The sequence below is a fragment of the Nannospalax galili genome, unplaced genomic scaffold (assembly GCF_000622305.1).
Source record: "Nannospalax galili isolate Female #2095 unplaced genomic scaffold, S.galili_v1.0 scaffold229, whole genome shotgun sequence".
Lineage (NCBI taxonomy): Eukaryota > Metazoa > Chordata > Mammalia > Rodentia > Spalacidae > Nannospalax > Nannospalax galili.
In genome coordinates this window covers 4,777,904-4,799,451 of record NW_008360328.1, presented here as the reverse complement: position 1 = coordinate 4,799,451, position 21,548 = coordinate 4,777,904, and the positions used below count along the sequence as shown (strand labels likewise).

Here is a 21,548-nt window from a genome sequence, read left to right as displayed (position 1 = left end):
TGGATGGAGCTATCCAGCCACTGGAAGAAGCCCCTCTTTTACATAGCTCAATGGTGCTGGAACCAACCAATGACAACTTCTGGGCATGAATGAGCTGCTGATCTCCTCCGGACAGACATTTTCTCCTTCTAGCAAAACTTTCACTCCAGGAAATGTCACCCATATTGTGACTATATTTATAAATGCCTTTTGCATCTTTGTGACATGGTGTATGCAAAGATTCTGTCAATTTACTCCTTATTAAGAGTTCTCATAGCATCTTGGGAGACTATTCTCCATATTCCCACCACTAAGTTCTTCTCAACACTCATCCCCATTACAGAGTAGGAATGAAACCTAGGGAAGTCAGCATCCCACCACAGATTCAAGGTCTCTAGGAACTTGACCTCCTATGCTGTAATTGGAGACAATATTCCAGATACGGAAAAGGAAAGGGAGTGTGTGGACAGGAAGGCGTCATTATCACCATTGAAATCATCATTCCTGAGCGAGGCACAGTGCTGGCTCCTAGACTTAAGCATCTTATGTGATCCTGAGTGAGTGTTCATGCCTCTCTGAGCCTCGGTGTTTTCCTCTGTAATATGGTATGTCTTGGAAGGGAGGGGTTGATAGCACTCAACTTAAGACTTAAGTATAAGTGATTCATAAGAGTCTTAACAAATGGTGATAACTTATGAAATTTTCAGTATGTTATCCTTAGACTATATTTTACTGTAGGTATATATTTGCATATGTGTACATTTATGGACACCCTTATAGATAAATAGTACTTAGTTTTGTTTTTTTTTTACAATCTCCTTATGAGATAGGGAGAATAATTCCTAAAGAGACCAATGCCATGAGATAGAGTAGGCACTTGCTCAAGGCCACACAGGAACTGATGGCTTGGACTAGAACCCATCCCTTCTCCTTGTCCCTGGCTCCTTTTAGCATAGCACACTCAAGTTCTTTCTAAGACCATTTGTGTAGAATTATAAATGAAATTCAGGAAATGAGCGAATAAGATTCTATGACAGAGGCAGGGGAGGAAGCAGTCAGCTCTCCTATGCAACTGTTTTTCTACTAAGTCTGGCTAGAGTTCCCGCACCTTCTCCAGGCAGGCCACCTTTTCAGCTACCAGGCATTTTTCTCTCCTTTCTTCTGGACTTTCTTTGAATACTTGATATGTTCCTTCAAAGACAGGAGCCCCCATCTGAGTTCACTCTTCCAAGTAAAATGGCTGCAAGAGCGCCTCTGCGGGTTCCTCAAGACCAAGGTACATGTCCTTGAGTTATTTGTCGCCCCATCACCCAGAACCTCATGACATTTTCTCGGGTTACCTGATGGGCTGCTGGGAATCAGGTTTAAGGATCAAGGTCCACCTGTCCAGTCACACCAGGAATGGCTGGAGGCAGAGGATGGAAGGTGGGGGCAGGGGCAGCTGGTGGGCCAGGATTAAATGGGTCACACTAGGTAAAGCTCAGGGGAAACTGTCAGGAATGTGTAGGGAGCCAAGCTGAAAATGGGTCCACAGGGTCCTTGTCCTCAGGCCAGCGTCTCCGTTGAGCTGATGGCTACTCCAGCTGGCTTCCTTCCTTCTTTCTTCGTATGCTAAGATTTGGGTCAAGAAGAGTGAAAACAGAGAGGCATAACTTGCACATTTCAGAGCACAGAGATCAATAAATCCAGGGGGTGGGATAAGACAAAAAGAAAAAAAGCAAGCCAGAAATCTTTGGCTAAGTAATTGGATGGGATTTTGTGGCTCATTCAGGTAAGAGTGACCTACCCAAGCACGCACAGCACGGGTCAAGTGAGGAACGCAGGGACCCATTTGGGATGATCCTCCTGACAGCACTGTGCCTCAAGAAACCACGAAGAGGAGCTAGAATTCTATATCCAAAATTTAACAAGATTCCACTGAAGAAAATCAGGTCACAGACTTAAGGGAGTTCTACCTGAACTTTTGAACTTAGACTTTTTCTTTTTCTTAGCTAGATTTTTAATAAAGAACAGGGGTGAGAGGAGGCAGAGATGACTCTGAAGCCTTTCCAACCTAACTTTACTACCAATATTGCTACTTGAGCCTCATTTTTTAAGCAACATTGAGAAAAAGACAGGACATCAAGTCATTCTTGTATATTCTCAGGTTAATACCCAGCAAGGAAGTAGGCAGAATGGAAGGCTCTAGAGCCCTACCAAGTAATCCCGCCTCCCCTTCTGGGTGAAAAAATGTCATGGCTCAAATTAAAGTGTTATCTTGTTGGCAAAAGAAGCGTGAAGTGCTGTGCCCTCTTCCAGCATCTCAGTGAGCTCGTGTATTTTTATGTTGAAGTGTTAAATATTACCAAAGAGAAGCCATTCTATGGGCATTTAGGTCAAATGCTAGTATTTCTTTTAACTTGTTAAAATTCTAACCTAACAGGGGAGATAGCTTAGTTGGTAGAGTGCTTGACTAGCATGCTCAAAACCCTGGGTTTGAGCTCCAGCACTTCATAAAACCAGGCACAGTGGTACACTCTGCAATCCCAGCATCCCAGAAATGGAGGCAGGAGGATCAGAAGGTCTTCCTCAATTACATAGTAAATTTGAGGTGAGCCTGAGCTATGTGAGACTCTGACTCTAAAAGGAATGAATGGATGAGTGGTTGAGTGATTCTGGACCAATTCTAATGGTGCTAAATTGAGGTCCTACAATTGCTGTAAAACTTTTCTAGAACCTTAGCAGTGTAATTGATTGTGTGTGTGTGTGTGTGTGTGTGTGTGTGTGTGTGTGTGTGTGTGTAGAGAGAGACAGAGACAGAGACAGAGACAGAGACATAGAGAGAAAGAGAGCTGTCAGGTCTCAGACTGCATTATCTTTTTCTGTCCCTAGCAAGAGAACCTCGCTAGCTAGGCTTGGTGGTACAGGCCTGGAATTCTAGCCACTTAGGAGCCTGAGGAAGAAGGATCACAAGTTCAAGGTCTGCCTGGGCTATAGTCAGTTAGAGGTCAATCTGAGTTACTTAATGAGACCCTGTCTCAAAAATGAAAAGTTGAAAAGAAAAATTACACACTGGGGCTGTAGCTCAGTGTCAAAACACTTGCCTAGCATGCACGAGGCCCTCGGTTTGTTCTCCAGCACCACAGAAAGAGATCCTTGCTGTGCAACTTCCAGGGACATTCAACAGTGCCGCTCGCTCAAGGTCATTCAGCAGTGTCGCTCAGGATCTCCTCCCTTGCCAACTCTCTGAGCTCACATTCTGGCTGCACGCCTCATTAGTCAAGGATGACCACCTTCCTTGCTTGGTCACTCCCCAGAGAATTTCTTTCAGGTTTTTAAGGCAAAAGACATTAATCCCTTCTGCTTCCTTACAGAATGGATCTCAGCAGATCATTTGAAAATCCTAAGCCTGGCATTAAAAGCCAACCTTTAAGTAAGTCTCCAAGAATGAGGCTGTCCTTCCCCAGCTAATAATGCTCTGCTCCACCGTGGAAAGATCAAGAAAATCAGCTCTTTCTGTTTGTACCTCAGCATCAACCGTCAGGAAACTTGAAAGTCTATATTAGTGTTCTCATCTCTATGCCCACATTGCCTGAGAGAACAACTCAAGGGAGGTTTATTTAGTCCCCCTTTTCAGAGGTATCAGTTAGTTTATCATGGTAGGGAGGGTCTGGAGAAGCAGAGCAGTTAGTTCCCTTCATGGCTGACAGGAAGCAGAGAAAGGAGAACACAGGAAGGGGAAAGGCAAGATACAGTCTCAGGTACACATCCCCAGTGACCTACTTCCTCTGTTGATGCCCCACTCCCAATAAAGCCCCAAGATGAATCATCAGAGGATCAATCCATTCATTAGATCAGAGCCCTCAGGATCCCATCATCTCTAGAATCACCTAGTTTCACTAATTTTTTTTACTAATCCCTTTGGGGGGGTCTCACAATGGAATCAAGCTGACAGTCAAGATCATAAGCCCCAACCCTCAAGAAGGCACAGGAAGATGACTCAGCAGAACATTATCTTAGGTGTTTGGAGGGGGGATGTTAGTTACAGGACAAGAATGCTCAGTCTCCTCTTGCATGGTTATGAATGGAACTCAGTAAATCTCACAGGTACAAACAACATACAGAAGACATAATTAGACAACCATCTTATAATATTAAAATACCAGGAGTAACATGAATTATTTAAAGTAAATAACATTGTAAAATGCTGAAACTAAACTAAATGAGAGCTTGACTAAATGGAATGACTTACCGTGAAGACATTGAATTATTAAGAAGTCAGTTTTTCGGGGCTGGAGAGATGGTTCAGCAGTTAAGAACACTGGCTGTTCTTGTAGAAGATCGGGGTTCAAATCCCAGTACCAACATGGCAGCTAACAACTGTCCATAACACTCCAGTTCCAGAGGAGCCAACAGCTTCTTCTGTCCTCCATGGGCATTGCACAACATGGGTGCACATACCTACATGCAGGCAGCATAACTATATATTTAAGGCCCACTCACTGAAATACCAACTTTGACTTTTTTTTTTTAATTCATCAAGCTGAGTTTAGAGTTGACATGAAAAAAATAAACATAGGATTATCCTAGAAGTGTTTCTAAAGAATATAATAAGGGTCATGAGATGCCATGAGATGCCTCAGCAAAAAAAACACTTCTCACGCAAGCCTCACAACCCACTGTGGAAGGAGATCTCACACACGTACACACACACACACACACACACACACACACACACACACACACACTGACAAAAAATTGAAAAAAATAAATATACCGAGAGTGCCAGTTTTATAAGAAACTAAGTTTACGTTTATGTTTGAAACATGGAACCAAAAATTTGCCATATGAAACCCAGAAGAGTTCTTTTATAATTCCATTTGGAATGAGGCATGGTGACATACACCTGTAATTCTAGCATTTGGACATTAGAGACAAGAAGATCAGAAGTTCAAGACCAGCCTTAGTTATATAGTGAGTTTAAAGTCAGCTTGGGCTACTTGAGACCCTGTCTCAAAAAATCAAAATAGGGAGCTGCTCAGTGGTTAAGAGCACTGGCTGCTCTTGCAGAGGACCCGCATTCGATTCCCAGCACCCATGTGGTAACCAACAACCATATGTGGTAACTCCAGTTCCAGAGGATCCAACACCCTCTTTTGACATCCTCAGGTATTGCATGACACAGGTAAACTTACACACATGCAGGTGATATACTCATACACATAAAATAAATATTTTTTTTTTGTCTTTTTGAGACAGGGTCACCTTGTAGTCCCAGCTGACCTGAACTCACTATGTAGACCAGGCTGGCCTTGAACTCACAACGATCTGCCTGCCTCTGCCTCCTGAGTGCTGGGATTAATGGTGTGCACTACCACACCCGGCTAAATAAAATATTTTTTAAAAACACAAAATAATAGTAGTAATAGTAATAATCCTAGCTGGAGAAAACTTTGCTAATTATAACAAAAAGTAGATGGTACGGAAGAAAATATTGACAAATGTAATAGCATTAGGTAGAAGTCCACACAGTAAGAAGCAAGAATCTGGGCTGGAGAGAAGACTCAGTGGTTAAGAGAACTGACTGCTCTTGCAGAGGACCCGGGTTCAATTCCCAACACCCACATGGTGGCTACAAACCGTCCTTAACTCCAGTTCCAGAGGAATCTGAAGCCCTCTTCTGACCTCCTCGGCTTTGCACGACATGGGTGCACTCACATACATGTGGGCAATACTCACATACACATAAAATAAAAAATAATAAAGAAAAGAGAATCTAGGAAGCTTTGTAACATGACACAAACTAACAAGTAAAATGGGCAGAGGCTATGAACAGGCAGTTCTCTAAAAATGGAATATTCTCAAATATCTGAAAAAATGTTTCATCTCATTAATTATTAAAAAATTGAAAGTAATGAACTCTGACATTTTATCTCCCCTCAAAGTTAAAAGAATATCACAACACAGTCCTTTGCAGTATTGAAAAGGATTTTTACCAGCAGGAGTAGAAGCAAACTGAGGCAAACTTTATGCAGAGTAATTTCTCAAAAAATTTCAAAGTATAAGTGTGTACACCCTTTGATCAAACAATTACACTTCTGGAAGTTAATCTTACACAGAGGTAAAAAAAAAAAAAAAAAAAAAAGATATATGTGAGGCTGGAGAGATGGCTTAGCAGCTCAGAGCACTGGCTGCTCTTGCAGAGGACCCAGATTCAATTCCCAGGCTTCCAACCATCTGAAACCCAAGTTCCAAGGGAATCCAAAGCCCTCTTCTGACCTCTGAGGACATTGCACCGCATGGGTGCACTTACATACATGCAGGCAATGCACTCATTAAAAAATGATATTCCTGCTGGGCATGGTGGCACACACCTTTAATCCCAGCACTCCTGAGGCAGAGGCAGGTGGATCTCTGTGAGTTCCAGGCCAGCCTGGTCTACACAGTGCGTTCCAGGACAGCTGGGGCTACAGGGAGACCTTGTCTCAAAAAGACGACAAAAAAAAAAAGATATATGTATATAGTTATTCATGTATCATTGCTTATTATATAATAAGCATAAAAAACAACCTAAGAATTTATTAATAAGATAATTATTCAATTATAGTAAATGTATCCAATGGAATTTCACATAGCCATAAAAAAACAAGAGTGCACTAAAATTGAATAGTCCTCAGGATACTTTGTTAAATTTAAAAAAATAAAAACAACAAAAAAAGACCTAACTGCAGGTTGTAGGTAGACTATTCTACTACTGATAGAAAAAACAAACAAAAATAAATCTATTCAAATTATGTACCTTCAAGCTGGGTGCGGTGGCACACACCTTTAATCCCAGCCCTAGGGAGGCAGAGGCAGGCAGATCTCTATTAGTTCAAGGCCAGCCTGGTCCACATAGTGAGTTCCAGGTCAGCTGGGACTAGGCAGACCCTATCTCAAAAAAACAAAAACAAAAACCCAAGGTACATGCCTTCAAATATATATTTTTATATAACATATAATAATAATATATAGGATAGTAAAAATTATACAAGGTATATTTGGGGAGGAAAGCTGTACGTTTGAGAGGCAAAATCTTCACTAAACATCCTTGGATATTTTAAAATTTGAACTCTGTGGTTATAATATCTATTGTCAAAATCCAGTAAATAGAATTTTAGAAGAGTTATGGGCTATAAAGAGTCACAAGAAGTGTTAGTATTCTTATCACTCTGAGAAAATAACTGGCAGAAACATTATTTTGGAAAGGTTATTTTGGCCCTGTTTCAGAGGCCTCAGCCCATCATGGTGGGGAGGCTGCAGCAGGGAAAAGCAATTCACATCGTAGAGGCCAGGAAGGAAAGAAGAGGCCCCTGCAAGACTGCCCCCAGGTGTCACACTTCATCTAAAAGACCAACCTCCTCCCTTTCCCCAACCCCCAGCAATTCCATCACATTTCACACTATGACTGCTTGAAGAGATTAATCCATTCATTATGTCATCCTCTCTCAAGAGCTCATCCTCTCTGGAAATTCCTTCACAGATGTCTGGCAGGTAGACTTTACCGTCTCCTAGGCATTCCCTAATCTAATCATGTTGACAACTAAAATTAAGCCTGACACAAAAAGAGCAAATATTAAGGAATTGTGTCCGAATGTCTAAACATCAATGCACAAACAAAACTTGGTGTGTGCTTACAGTCAGCCGCCTAGAACAGTGTGACTCTGGTGGACTGATGTGATGGAAAAACTTGGAACATGGAGTAATCAAAGCATAATTTTCCTCCAAAACATTGCAAACACGGTTCTCTTAGAATGATCATTTATCAAAGATTTAATTTAATGTACTAATCCATGGGAGGATCAGTAAGTTAGGAAAATAGAAGTGAAATTTCTATAGCGCTAAGAAAAGTACTTCACAATAAATTGGTTAGGCACAAATCTAGTTAATGTTTCACAGAGTAATAAAAGCATACATCATCTCTCTCCTCTCTCTCTCTCTCTCTCTCTCTCTCTCTCTCTCTCTCCTTTACTTCTCCCCCTCCCCCAAGTGCCTTTTTTTTTTTTTCGGTCTTTTTGAGACAGGGTCTCCCTGTAGCCCCAGCTGTCCTGGAACTCATTATGTAGACCAGGCTGGCCTTGAACTCACAGAGATCCGCCTGCCTCTGCCTCCCAAGTGCTGGGACTATAAGCGTGCACCACCACGCCCAGCTATTGAGACAGGGTGCCTCACTGGTCTGGAACTTGCCAAGTAAGCTAGGTTGGCTGGTGCTGGCCCACAATCCCCAGGGATCTTCCTGTCTGCCTCTCTAGCGCTGGGACTACAAGACCTCACCATACCTAACTTTTTCTGAGTGGGGATAGGGCATGTATGTAGAGGTCAGAGAACAGCTTGAGTTGGTTCTCTCCTTCCACCATGTGGGTCCTTGAGATGGGACTCATGTGGTCAGGCTTGATGACAAGTGCCTTTACCCGCTGAGCCATCTCTCCAAGCCCTGGAAAAGTTTTAAAAGAAGGTTTCGGTATCATACTGAGAGGACATACGTTCCTCCTCCTGTTTTATTTCCGAGTTTTAGAAAACTATTTTACAGGCAGAAGAACAGCTTCCTGTTTGTGTGGTTTGTCAAGTTACTTAACCTCTGTAATGTTTTATCACCTGGCTGGTAGATGAGAATTATAAATAACCCTTGCTCTGTTAAGGTCATAGGGTTTCGAAGATTACTAAAGAAGACGTGTCTGACAGTTTTATCTGTTAAGTTCTATACAGAACTGAAAATATTTAGGATTGGAATATAATTTGGGCATTGAAATCTGGTACTTCTTTCAGATTCATTCTGTTTCTCTCTCTCTCTCTGTCTCTCTCTCTCTGTGTGTCTGTCTGTCTGTCTGTGTGTTTGTGTGTGGTCTTGTGTGTCTCTTTTGCTCTTTCTGAGTGGGGGGGATGGTTTATGAGATAAGACTTTGTCTTGTCTTTATGTAGCCCAGGCTGACCTTGCCAGGGATGACCTTGAGCTTCTGATCCATCTGTCTCTCCCTCAAGTGCTGGAATGACAGGAGAGCATGCACCTTTAGCCAGGTTCTCTTTAGAGAGTTGGTTCTCTTGACTAGAGGAGGCTTCCTAGGGGAAATGACCTTGACTGCACTGTGGGAAGAAGAGATACAAGGTGATTGTCAGGAGGTAAAACATTGTCCTAGCCATAAGTGACAGCTTGGACGTAGGCTTGAAGAAAGGAAAAGGTGAGCCCATCCCAAGGGACCAGAAAACTGCTGACCTCACAGGCTTCTGGGAGATGAGAGCCGACAAGTCAGGTGAGTCGAGGCTTCAGAACTGTAAGTACTCACCTGTCCCATGGAATGTCAGGGCAGCACATGTGAGATGTCTCCCCAACAGCCCAAATGGCTGAAGGAAGAAACAAGGCTGCCACCTTTGGGATGGCTCATTAATTCTCACATTTATTCAGGTATGGTGGCACATGCCTTTAATCCCAGCACTTGGGAGGCAGAGGCGGCAGGTGGATCTCTGGGAGACTGAGACCAGCCTGGTCAACATAGGGAGTTCCAGGCCAGCTGGGACTACAGGGAGACTCTCTCTCAAAAAGAAACAGGAACTAGAGAGATGGTCCAGCAGTTAAGAGCACTGACTGCTCTTGCAGAGGACCTGGGTTTGATTCCCAGCACCCACAAGGCAGCTAACAACAGTCTCTGTCTCCAGTTCCAGAGGATGTGGTCAGACATCCTTTGCTGATCTCCTGCAGGCATTACATAAACATGGGTGCACTTCTATGCAGGCGATATACTCATACACATAAAATAAAAATAATAAATAAAATATTTAAAAACAAAAATTCTTGTTTATTTTCGTAAGTTCATTAAAAAGTTGCACCTTATTCTATCACATACAAAGTAATAATTTCTCCCCCAAAAGAAAAAGCATTTGATAAACTGAATTCCATCAAGACAATCCATACTTCTAGTGGTTCCCCTAGCTCACAAGCTTAAGTTGACCAGGCTAAAAAGTACTGCAATATTAACACCTTACTATAGCATTATTTTTGTCACCATTTAAAAGATTTGGGGGCTGTATTTTATTTATTTTTCTTTTATATGTATGAGTGTTCTGCCTGCATATATACAAGTGTACCACATATGTGCAGGACCTCATGTGCCGAGGCCAGAAAAGGGTCCTGGGTCCCTGGAACTGAAGTTACAGATGGTTGTTAGCTGTGGGAATCAGACCCTGGTCTTCTGCAAGAACAGCCAGTGCTCTTAACCACTGAGCCATCTCTCCAGCCCCTATTCCTGTCATCTTGATGATAAAGGCCACCACACAGAAGATTCTGCACTTCACAGAGTCCCTCTTGGCACTTCAGGAACAAGACTGCGGATGGGGACCAAAAGGCGACACCTCTGTAAAGAAATTCCACACTCTCTGTAGCTTTCCCTTTGCACACGTCCTACCAGGGACCTCCAGCCTGACCCCTGCTTGACTCTCCCAGGGCTAACGGGCTTAGGGAGATTCATGATTACTTGAGTTATTGGAAAAACACATTCTTTTGCCCCTATTGTGTTCTGCTCCATGACTGCATATGGATGTGGAGCTGTAGAAGAGGGTAACGCAGGGGAGGGTGGGCTGTAGGCTCAGAACAGAGAGATTTCCAGAGGGCAGTATTGTGGATTCCAAATAAAAAGAACAGACGCCATAAAAGCCTGGAACTGGTGTTATGGATGGTTGTTAGCTGCCACTGAATGCCAGGAATCAAACCCAGGTCCTCTGAAAGAGCAGCCAGTGCTCTTAACCGGTGAGCCATCTCTCCAGCCCATTGGTACCAACTTTTTACATTGCTTTCTCTTCTCTGATTTCAAAAAAATGAAAACTAGGTTCTCACCTTCAGGATCAGCCCTGCAGAGACAACAGGACCTATTCTGAGCAGGTGACGGCACTGTGCTCTGCTGAGAACCTGAATCGGACAGAAAACTTAAAAGGCAACAGCACATTTGTCCAGGCCCTACCTCAGACATAATGAATCTGGTGGCTTGGGGGGAGGGCCTCGGAAGGAGTATGAAATGGCAAACTTCCCTCAGGGGCTCAGTCACATTGCCACCTATGAGAATTCCTACCTAGGCTTACATTCAGCACTAAGTTGCCAGGCTGCCATTTGACCTGGGACAATGTTTTGGCTTTAAAAGTTTGATGTATCCTGTTGCTCCGCCCGGGACACTACCCCACCCCACTGCCTCACCGAGCCCTTCTGGTGTCTGAAGACCACACATTTTAGCATGTAGTCCACCCATTACAGTGAGGAGGTGTGGTGGCAGGAGCATGAGGCAACTAGCTGGTCACATCGCATCTGCAGTCAGGAAGCAGAGAGAGATAAATGCTGGTTCTCAACTGGCTTTTGGTCCATGACCCCCATCCCTGGAGGGCTGCTTCCCACATTTAGGTTGGATCTTCCCACCTCAATTAACCCAATCTAGAGACTCCCTGCACAGAGGTTTGCCTCTGTGGTGATACTAAATTCCATCAAATTGGCAGTCAAGATTGACCATCACAGCAGATTTCATGAGGCCTGCTTGCTTGTGAGTTTTCTGTTTCTTGTCTAGTGGGCAGCTCTGGATCTGCCTTGCTTCCCAGTCCTAATGTAACTAACCACCCACAATCAGGATAGAATTCACCAGTGTGAGCCTTGCTCTACTCTAAGTTCCTAACGTTCAATACACAGAGCACTGTGCTCTCTTCTCCTAGCCAACTTCCCTGTCTGGCTTCTGTTTTTTCTAGCAGAGTCATCATGGAAGTCTTCATGGAGCAGTGACTTGAAAAGGGGTCTTGAAGGATGGGTATAATCTCAATGTAAGATTCAGAAGTTGCCTTTTGGTTAACTTGGCTTGAAATCAAAGCTCTGGTGGACTTTTCTATGTGTCCTGCATTCTAGGCTCCTCTGCAATCAATCAACCAATCTCTTCACTTGCTAGTCAAGAATCTGTACTCATCCTCTCCTTCTAGGCATATGCTTCTGTCTGGGCTGCGTCCTTCTTAACTCTCACCCAGAACAGTGAGAGTTTGAAAGTCATTCGACTCCTGTTTCTCCACCTACCATTGCCCCCTTCCCCTTCCACCTTGACCTTCAAGCATTTTCAAGAAAAATCCAACCACTCTCCCACACTCTGTGATGCTCCCCTGGTTAGGCGGCTTTTACAGCTTCCTTTACCCACTGAGCAGAACTCATGTGTCGTCTTCAGTAATTTGGCTCAAATTCACCCATGTGTGCTCATACCCACCCATATGTTTCTTATGATCCCCCCAAAATTACCAGTCACGGTGCCTTCAAAGTCCCTCCCATCCCTGTCCTCTGAGCCGCTGTCATATTCATTTCCTGCCTGTGGATATCCACCTCCTATTCTTGCATGGACCCTGTACCCATCCTAGTTACTTTTCTGTTGCTATGATAAAACACCATGACCAAGGCCACTTATAGAAGGAAGAATTTATTTGGTGTACAGTTCCAGAGAGTAAGAGCCCACCGTGGTGGGGAGGCATGGCAGCAGGAGGTGGCTGCAGCAGAAAGCTGAGTGCTCATATCTTTAAGCAGGCAGGGGAAGCAGAGAGCAACAGACTGGAAGTGGGTGTGGCTTGAACTCTCAAAGCCACTGGTGATGCTTCCTCCAGCCTGACCAAACTTCCTAAAGTTTCTGTGACCAAAACAGTGCCACGAATTGGAGCCAAGTGTCCAAATACTTGGAGCCTATGGGGGACATTCTTATTTAAACCATCACAGCCCCTTCTTGAGTAACCGTCTCCAAGAAGACTGACTGCCTTAAAGACTCTAGCCAGATGTGATGTCACACTTCTGACCTCAAATACCTGCTTTCCATCCTTCCTTCTTTCCTTTCTTCTTTTATTTTTCTTAGTTCTGTTTCTTGTTTTTGTTTTTTTTTGTGTATGTGTGTGTGTATGTGTGTGTGTACATACACTTCAGTCCTCAGACTTGCGTGACAAGAGCCAGCTCTCCAGCCTGAGTGTAGTTTTCTTGTGACACTTCTTCTCCTCCTGCTTATCTTGATCATAAGCCTCTGCTCCCTTATCAGACCATGAGTTTCTTTAGGGTATGTTTCTTACTCCACCTTAAATCCTCCACTGTGTCTAATCTAGTGCTTTAGACAAAGAAACTGCTTAAAAACTCTGTCAATAGACTAAACAAATGAAAAAATTGATGATAGATTTTATCAGGGTAAGGAAGGTAGTGCACCTGCTGCAACCATACCCATTATTTAAATATAGAAGTATTTCTATCTATAAATACAGAAATTTCTGTATTTCTAGTTAGTGATTTAAGTAGTTGGGCCACCAGGATCCCCCACCCACACTGGATTGTCCTCTAAGGGACCCTAGTTCCCTTGTATGAGCCAGCCACTGAGGAGGTGATGCTCAGCACAGCCAAGATCTCTTGAATTAACTGACCCACACAATAATTTTTAGTATCATCCATGGAGATGAACAGTCTTAAGCAAGCACTAGAGGGCTGCACCCACCCTGCAGTCAACATGGTCACAGTGTCGCCTACAGCCCCAGATCCATGGGCAGCAGGGAAGTTCATGACAAGAGATCATCTCTAGGAGCACAGCAATGTGATGGAAGCTCTGGAGCCACCACCCTCACTCCTTCACGGTCTAATCCGAAAATCCACCTGACTTCACCATCACTGTAGTGTCGAAGACTAGAGGAGAAAATAAAACTGTCCAGACTGCCTCTAAGTGTGCACACAGTTTGAGACACCCAGAGGAAGCTCCTCTTTGTGACATTTTCTGTGGGGAAGTTCAAAAGATAATGGTGTCTCAGACATTTTAAAGTTATTAGCATTGCAAGCCGAGGGAAATCTTGGCGTGGGGATGATCTCTACACTAGTGACAGCTGTGCAGGAAAAATTAAATGAAAGAGCAAGTCAGACAGAAACTTGAAGAGAGGGAGAAAAAAAACAAACAGCAGAAGGAGAGGAAAGGAAATCATTGCACTGAAGTCTTGGCACAATTAGGAATTTCCTAAATTGGATGGCCACATTTGATGTAGAACTCATTGGATTAAAAAGGAACGGATGAAAGAGGAAGAAGCAGGAAAAGATTAATTAAGGAGGAAAGAGTTATTTCAAGCAGATCATAATCTTGACACATCCAGGATGCTGGAAACTTGTGCAGGTAGATGAACCTTTGTTTTAGGAAATGGGTGGCTTAGAGCTGGTGGGTGAGAGGCTGGTCCACACCACAACCCCACTGACCCAGGGAGCAGCTTGACTACCATGGCATCCATGTCTGTGCTGAGAGAGTCTTTTTCCTTTTTTTATAAGAAAAAAAATTTCAAGAGAATTCTTCAAATAGTTTTCATCATTGAACTTTACTTGAATTTCATATATAAGTCAGTTGTGCGGGTGCGTGCCTGTAGTCTCAGCACTTAAGAGATGATGGCAGAAGAATCAGGAATCCAAGCCAAACTTAGCTCCAGAAAAAGTTTGAGACCAGCCTGGGCTACATGAAATCCCGTTACAAAAACAACCCCCAAGGTAATAATAATTCAAATAGGACTGAGGACATGGCTCAGTGGGAAAGATCCAGGCATGGGCGCACGTTTTGCAGTAGCATTAAAGGATGGAGACAGGCAGATTCTAGGAGCTCAGTGACCCACCAGTTTAGCTGAAACAGTGAACTTCAGATTCAGGGAGAGACCCTGTCTCAAGGGAATAAGAAGGAGGTAAGAGAGGAAGATACCCAACGACACATGTTTTTGACTATAACACACACACACACACACACACACACACATACACACACAATGCATCCACTATAACACACACACAATGCATCCACTATAACACACACACATACACACACACAATGCATCCACTATAACACACAGCATACATACATTCAAGTTAAAGTTAAAAAAAGAGCTAGACTCCTAGTTATGGCTCTACACACATTCAGTAGGAACACAGCAGCGATAGAAGACATGGTGGTAAGTGCTTGTACAAGGACTACTGAAGCCTGGGGTGCTACTGCTATTAGCAGGAGCAACAGCCAGTGTTTGATGCTGTGCTTTTATACTAATAGAACTTAATGTCACAAGAACTCTTGGAAGCAACTGTTATTACCTCATTTTACAAGTGAAGAAGGAACTCTGGGACCAGACAGACAGTCATGCACTCAGGTTCCTCCAACAAGAACGCAAGCCATCTGAGTTCAGAGCTTCTCCAACATTTCACAGTGCATCTGTGTCACACAGCCACACACCCTGTCCTTCAGTAGAATGAGAAGAAAGAAACAAAAGAAGGAAGGCATGAGGGCTAGGATGGATGCAGACAAAGAACTGAGGAGAGGTAGGGAAAGGGGAAGAAGGAAGGGAGGTAGACGAACACTGATGATAGAGATGGGGAGGGGGAGACCGAAGGAAAGAGGATCAAGGAGAGGGTTTGGGATGAGTGAAAGCAGGAGATGGAAACAGAAAGGGAAGAGACAGAAAGAGAAAAAGGGAGACAGAGAAAATACAAGAGCGGGAAGGGGAACAGACCCACAGGCTGTGAGCAAGGACAGTTTGAAGACTTTGAAGACACCTGAGGCTCCACACTGCATCACGGTAAATACACTAAGGTAGTCTCCTGCCAGTGTGTGCTCAGTACTCAGGAGGCTAAGGCAGGAGATCATATCAGGCTAAACTGGGCTAAATAGCAAGACCTGTCACAAGCAAGCAAGAAAACATTCCCTTTACTGAAAAATACTGCAATTTCTATCATTTTAATTTTGAAATTTGATCCAAGAATAATTGCTTGGCAATCATTGCAGGCAATCAGGACTTCTTGTAAAAAGGGAAAGGGTATCTTTAAGTTGTTCTCCAATGTGTAAAAAAATCTCACAATCACCAATGTAGGAATTAATGACAAAGACCCACCACATCTTTGTAGATATGTGTGTAGATGAGTGAGGCACTTACTTCAATTTCACAGAAACTTTTAAATTGTGAAACTGATTAACACTGTTTAGGTTTTCTACATGAGGTCTCTCACTCAAGGGGATAAACAGCACTGGTTGCCAGGGTTTCACTAGGTCAGCAGAGCCCAGCTGACAACTGCATGAGGATGCTTAAGGTTACCATGGAAATGCTGTCTGCTACTCACTCCCCAAGCCATCTTTATACATCTGCACAATGGAAGCTGGCGTTTGTGTCAACCATAGAGTTAATTCCATCTCCCAGGGGCCCCCTTTGGAAACTCCCTCCCTGTTGGTGATCTGGCAGAACCAGTGGGAGACAGCAATAGCCTAGGAGATGAGTGACACCAGGCTCAGGAGGCCAAAAGCCAGGAGCAGTGAGTCTGGCTGCCCCAGCCTAGACATCTCTGTTCTAGAAAGAGAAGCATCGCGTGGTTACCCGGCATGTTGCTCACCCCAACCAACCTGAGCACACCCAAGGCCAGGCTGCAGTCAAAGGCTACACCGAACAGTCTTCCTTTGCTTTTGGAGTTGCTATGACAACCAGGAATTTGCAAATCAGACCAGACCTGGAAAAGAATTCTGTCCTTGGCCCCAAAAGTTTGTGGTTCCAAACTGTTTGCTGAGGTCCCTGCTGTCCCTTTTGATACCTGCCAGATGGAAGGATGGCTAATTCTGGGATCTGGCAACCTCTCAGCAGAAAGGTTATTCTCAAACTGGCTGAAACTGTATGAGATGGAACAGAGGTGTGATGGAAGGAACTTCTTGGCAAGCGATGTTGGAAAATATTACAGTAAGTCCCAAAGACAGCCTTATCATCTTCTTGAAGAATCTTTTGTATTTGTCAAGTATTCTGTGGTTTGTTAAGCATATTCACATGAATTGTCTAATTAGATGTTTGCATCTGCTGAGTAAAGTAGCCCAAATAGATATTAGAATACTTGGCCAATTGATAAGGAAAATTAAGCTCACTAAGAACAAGATTGAATAGTTATTAAAACATCAAAACTAAGACTTGAACTTGGGCTTTCTGACTTGTGCTCTTTAATTCCATCATAGTGAGGGACTGGGGTTGTAGCTCATTTGGTAAAGTGCTTGCCTACCCTGCATGAAGTCCTGGATTCGATCTCTAGCACCATGTAAACTGGGCATGGTAGTACACACCTTCAGTCTGAACTCTTAGGTGGGAGAGGCAGGAGGATGGAGGTTAAGAAGTTCAAGATAAGCCTTGGCTATATCGTAAGTTTGAGTCCTGCCTAGACTATGTGAGACCCTCTCTCAGAAAAAAAAAATCTAACATAATATAAAACTTAGCCTGTAGAGATGATTTAATGGTTAAAAGCACTTGATGCTCTTCCAGAGGACCCAAATTCAATTCCCAGCAACCACATCAGGGGGCTCACAAACACCTGTGACTCCATGTCCTGGAAGATCTGACACTTCTGGCCTCTGCAAGTACCTGTATACACACACACACACACACACACACACAAAAAAAAAAAAAAAAAAAAAAAAAAAAGATCACATCACATCTGGCCTGCATAATTTAGGAATAGGATTTAAAAAAAAAAATTTTTTTTTGTCTTTTTGAGACAGGGTCTACCTGTAGCTCCAGCTGGCCTGGAACTCACTCTATAGACCAGGATGGCCTTGAACTCACAAGAGATCCACCTGCCTCTGCCTCCCAAGTGCTGGGATTAGAGGCATGTGCCATCATGCCTAGCAGAGTTTTAAATTTTAAAGCATGTACTGTAGATGGATTGGGAGTGGGGGGATTGTTATTGTTACTGTTATTGGAGCAGTTTTGAGATAGGATCTAATGTAACTCTAGCTGGCCTCAAATTCACTGTGCAGCCAAGTGTAACCTTTTGAAAGTTTAAAAATTTTTTAATTTTTTTTTATTATTTTATGTGTATGAGTGTTTTGCTTGCATGGATGTAAGTGAACCATTAGGTGTACAGTGCCCACAGAGGTCATTGGATCTCCTGGAACTAGACTTACAGATAGGTGCTAGCTACCATGTAGGTGCTGGGAAACTGAACCCCGGTCCTCTACAGGAGTAGCCAGTGCTCTTAACTGCTGAGCATCTCTCCAGCCCTGACCTTTTTGAATTCTTGATACTCCTACCTCCACCTCCCAAATGCTGTGATTACAGTTGTGAACCACCATGCCAAGCTTGGATGATTTATTTTTATTGAGATAAAATGCACACAACACAAAATACAGCAATTGAAACCATTCTTTTTTGCAATGTTGGGACTGGAACTCAGGGTCTCACATGTGCACTGTACCACTGAGTGACTGTCCCCCCATCCCCACCCAAAACTTCAATGGCAGTAAGTACATCTGCATTGCTGTGCAGCCATCACTATCATCGTTTGCCAGAACTTTCATTTTCTCAAGCTGAAACTCTGTACCTACCAAGCACTGTATTAATTATTTTTCTCACTACTATGACAAAAAAACCTGACAAGAAGTCACTTAAGAGAGGAAGGATTTATTTGGGCTTACAGTTAAAGAAGAGATGCAGTCCATCATGATGGAGGGAGCAAAGAAGCAGGAGTGTACGGTGGCCAGTCACACTGTGACACAGGCAGGAAGTGGAGACGACGCTGGCGCTCAGCTCCCTGTCTCCTTTTCATTCTGTTCCAGGAATCTCAGTCCATTGGACGGTGCTGCCCATATTCAGGGCGGGTCTTCTCGCCTCAGTTAAACCTTTCTGGAGACACCCTCACAGACAGACCCAGAGGTATGTTTCCATGATGAGTCTAAATCCCATCAAGTTGACAGGATTAAATATCATAGATAGGAGCCTCCTAATCCCCTCCTCCCAGTTTCTGGAAGCCACAATTCTACTTTCTGTTTCTATGAATTTGATTGTTCTATATGCTTCATATGAATAGGATCATATAGTCCTTTTGTAAGTGGCTCATGGTCCTTGGCATGGTGTCTTCATGGTTCATCCTTGTTTCAACATGCATCAGACATTCCTTCCTTTTTAATGATGATGAAAGTTCCATTGTATGGGGCTAAGGATGTGGCTCAGTGTTAGGGTGCTTCCTAGTATTCAGACAGCTCTGTGTTCAATCCTCTGCACTGCAATAATAAAAAAATAGTGATAAATTAAAGATAGATATAGTCCATTGTATAAACAAACACAGTTTGTTGATTCATTCATCAATTGATGGACACTTGACTTGTTTCCTCTTTGGGGCTATTGTGAATAGTCTATTATGAACGTGGATATGGAAATATCTCTTTAAGATTCTGTTTTTTAGATATACATCCAGAAATTCCTGGGTCAGATAATAATTCCATTTTCAATTTTTTAAGAAAATTCAGTATTGTTTTCTGTAGTGGCTGTACCATGTTATATTCCCACCAATACCACACAATGGTCTCAATCTTGCCAGCATCTGTTATGTTTTTCTCTGTCTCTCTCACACATTTTTCTCTCTCTCTGTGAATACATGTCATCTTTTTATTATTATTTTTTTATTTTATGTGTATGCGTGTATTGCCTGCATGTAGGTAAGCGCACCCGTGTTGTGCAATGCCTGCAGAGGTCTTATCCCCTGGGACTGGAGATATGGACAGTTGTTAGCTGCCGTGTGGGTACTGGAATTCGAACCCTGGTCTTCTGCAAGAACAGTCAGTGTTCTTAATTGCTAAGCCATCTCTCCAGCCCCCATGTCATCTTTTTTAACATTTTGTTATTTATTTATTTATTATTTATATGTGTATGAGTGTTTTGCCTGCATTCATGTAAGCACACCACATGTGTACAGTACCCACAGAGGCCAGAGATGGCATTGGATCTCCTGGAGTTGGTTAGCTGCCATGTGGGTGCTGGGAACTAGAGGTCTTCTGCAAGAACAAGTGCTCCTTACCACTGATCCCTCTCTCCAGCCCCTGAACATGTCACCTTTAAAAAAAATTTTTTTTAATTTAAGTGTATGAGTGTATTGCCTGTATGTATATAAGTGTACCCATATCATGCAATGCCCATGGAGGTCAGAAGTGGGCATAAGATACCCTGGAACTGGAGTTATGGATGGTTGTTAGCCACTATATGGGTGCTGGGATTCAAACCCAGGTCCTCTGCAAGAGCAGTCAGTGCTTTTAACCACTGAGCCATGTTATGTCATCTTAATGGGAGTAAAGATTTTTTTTAAATATTTTATCTATTATTTTTATTTTATGTGTAGGCATGTATTACCTACACATAGGTAAGTGCACCCATGTCATGTGATGCCTATGGAGCACAGAAGAGGCTGTCGGGTCCCCTCAAACTGGAGTTAGAGATAGTTCTTAGCTGCCATGTGGGTACTGGGAATCGAACCCAGATCTTCTGCAAGAACAGTCAGTGTTCTTAACCGCTGAGCCATCTCTCCAGCCCCTGAAGTTCTTGTTTTTTCCTTTCTTTGTATATTAGTGCCACAGGCTGCGTATTTTGCCAATGGTACCAGCTTCACAGTCATTTGGACTGTAGTTTTTTTTTTTTAATATTTTATCTATTATTTTTATTTTATGTGTATGAGTATATTGCCTGCATGTATGTGAGTGCACCCATGTCATGCAATGCCGTAGAGGTCAGAAGAAGGCTTTGGATTCCCCTGGAACTGGAGTTAAGGATGGTTCATAGCCGCCATGTGGGTGCTGGGAATTGAACCCAGGTCCTCTGCAGGAACAGTCAGTGCTCTTAACTGCTGAGCCATCTCTCTAGCCCCAAGGGAGTAAAGATTTTAAAATACATAATTGGGTGCTGGTAAGATGGCTCATCAGTTAAAGAGTACTGGTTGTTCTTGTAGAGGACCCAGATTTGATTCCTAGCATCCACATGGCAGCTAACAACCACAATTCCAGTTCCAGGGACTCTGATGCCATCTTTTGACTCCTGTGGGCACTGCACAATGTGGGTACACTTACATATATGCATCAATACACTCACACATATAAAATAAAAATAATAAAAATGTTTTTAAAATAAAATACATAATTGTACAGGTTGGTTTATTCAGAGGGTCTAGAAAATTGTCCTAATGAAAGCAGTTTACCTTCCCCTTGACCTGCTGACATTACACACAGCCAGAAATCTTGTAAAGGCATTCCATTGGTCAGCAGGGAAAGTACTCTGGTGCTCTGCTATGAGGGTTCATGACCTCAAAGTACAGATTTTACTTCTAGAAATTTCATGTCTTCAATATGAGCATGAATTCACTGCATAGATGCTTCTTAGATAAGTCATCTCTGCATAATGGCGGGGCACCTGCACGTGTGCACAGATGAGCTGTGAGTCTACATGGCCAAATCGACACTGGAGAATTGTAGGCAGGATGAGATGGCCAAGGGGATTGATGGGCACCCTTCCCAAACACCTCTAGACTCTTAGGATGGAAGAAGTCTGTGAACTTTCTTCTTATTCCTTATCCGCCCCAACCCACTTCAGAGGGACGAGTTAGGTTGGATCTTTAAAGGACTTGAGAAGAAAGTGTTCTGTGAGCACAAGATATAATTATATCTGATTATCTCTAGGGCTGTAATTGCATCACCTGGCAAGAATGTTTAGATTCCCATAATGTGGTTTGCAATAGTGGAGAAGGTTCAGGGCTATTAAGGTAGGACTGGGAACCACGCCTCAGT

General features: G+C 43.1%; 1 pseudogene; it reads left to right on the top strand.

Annotated features, from left to right (window-relative positions):
* Positions 1-9,063: 9,063 nt before the first annotated feature.
* LOC115068949 lies at positions 9,064-14,219 on the top strand (annotated as a pseudogene).
* Positions 14,220-21,548: the final 7,329 nt, after the last annotated feature.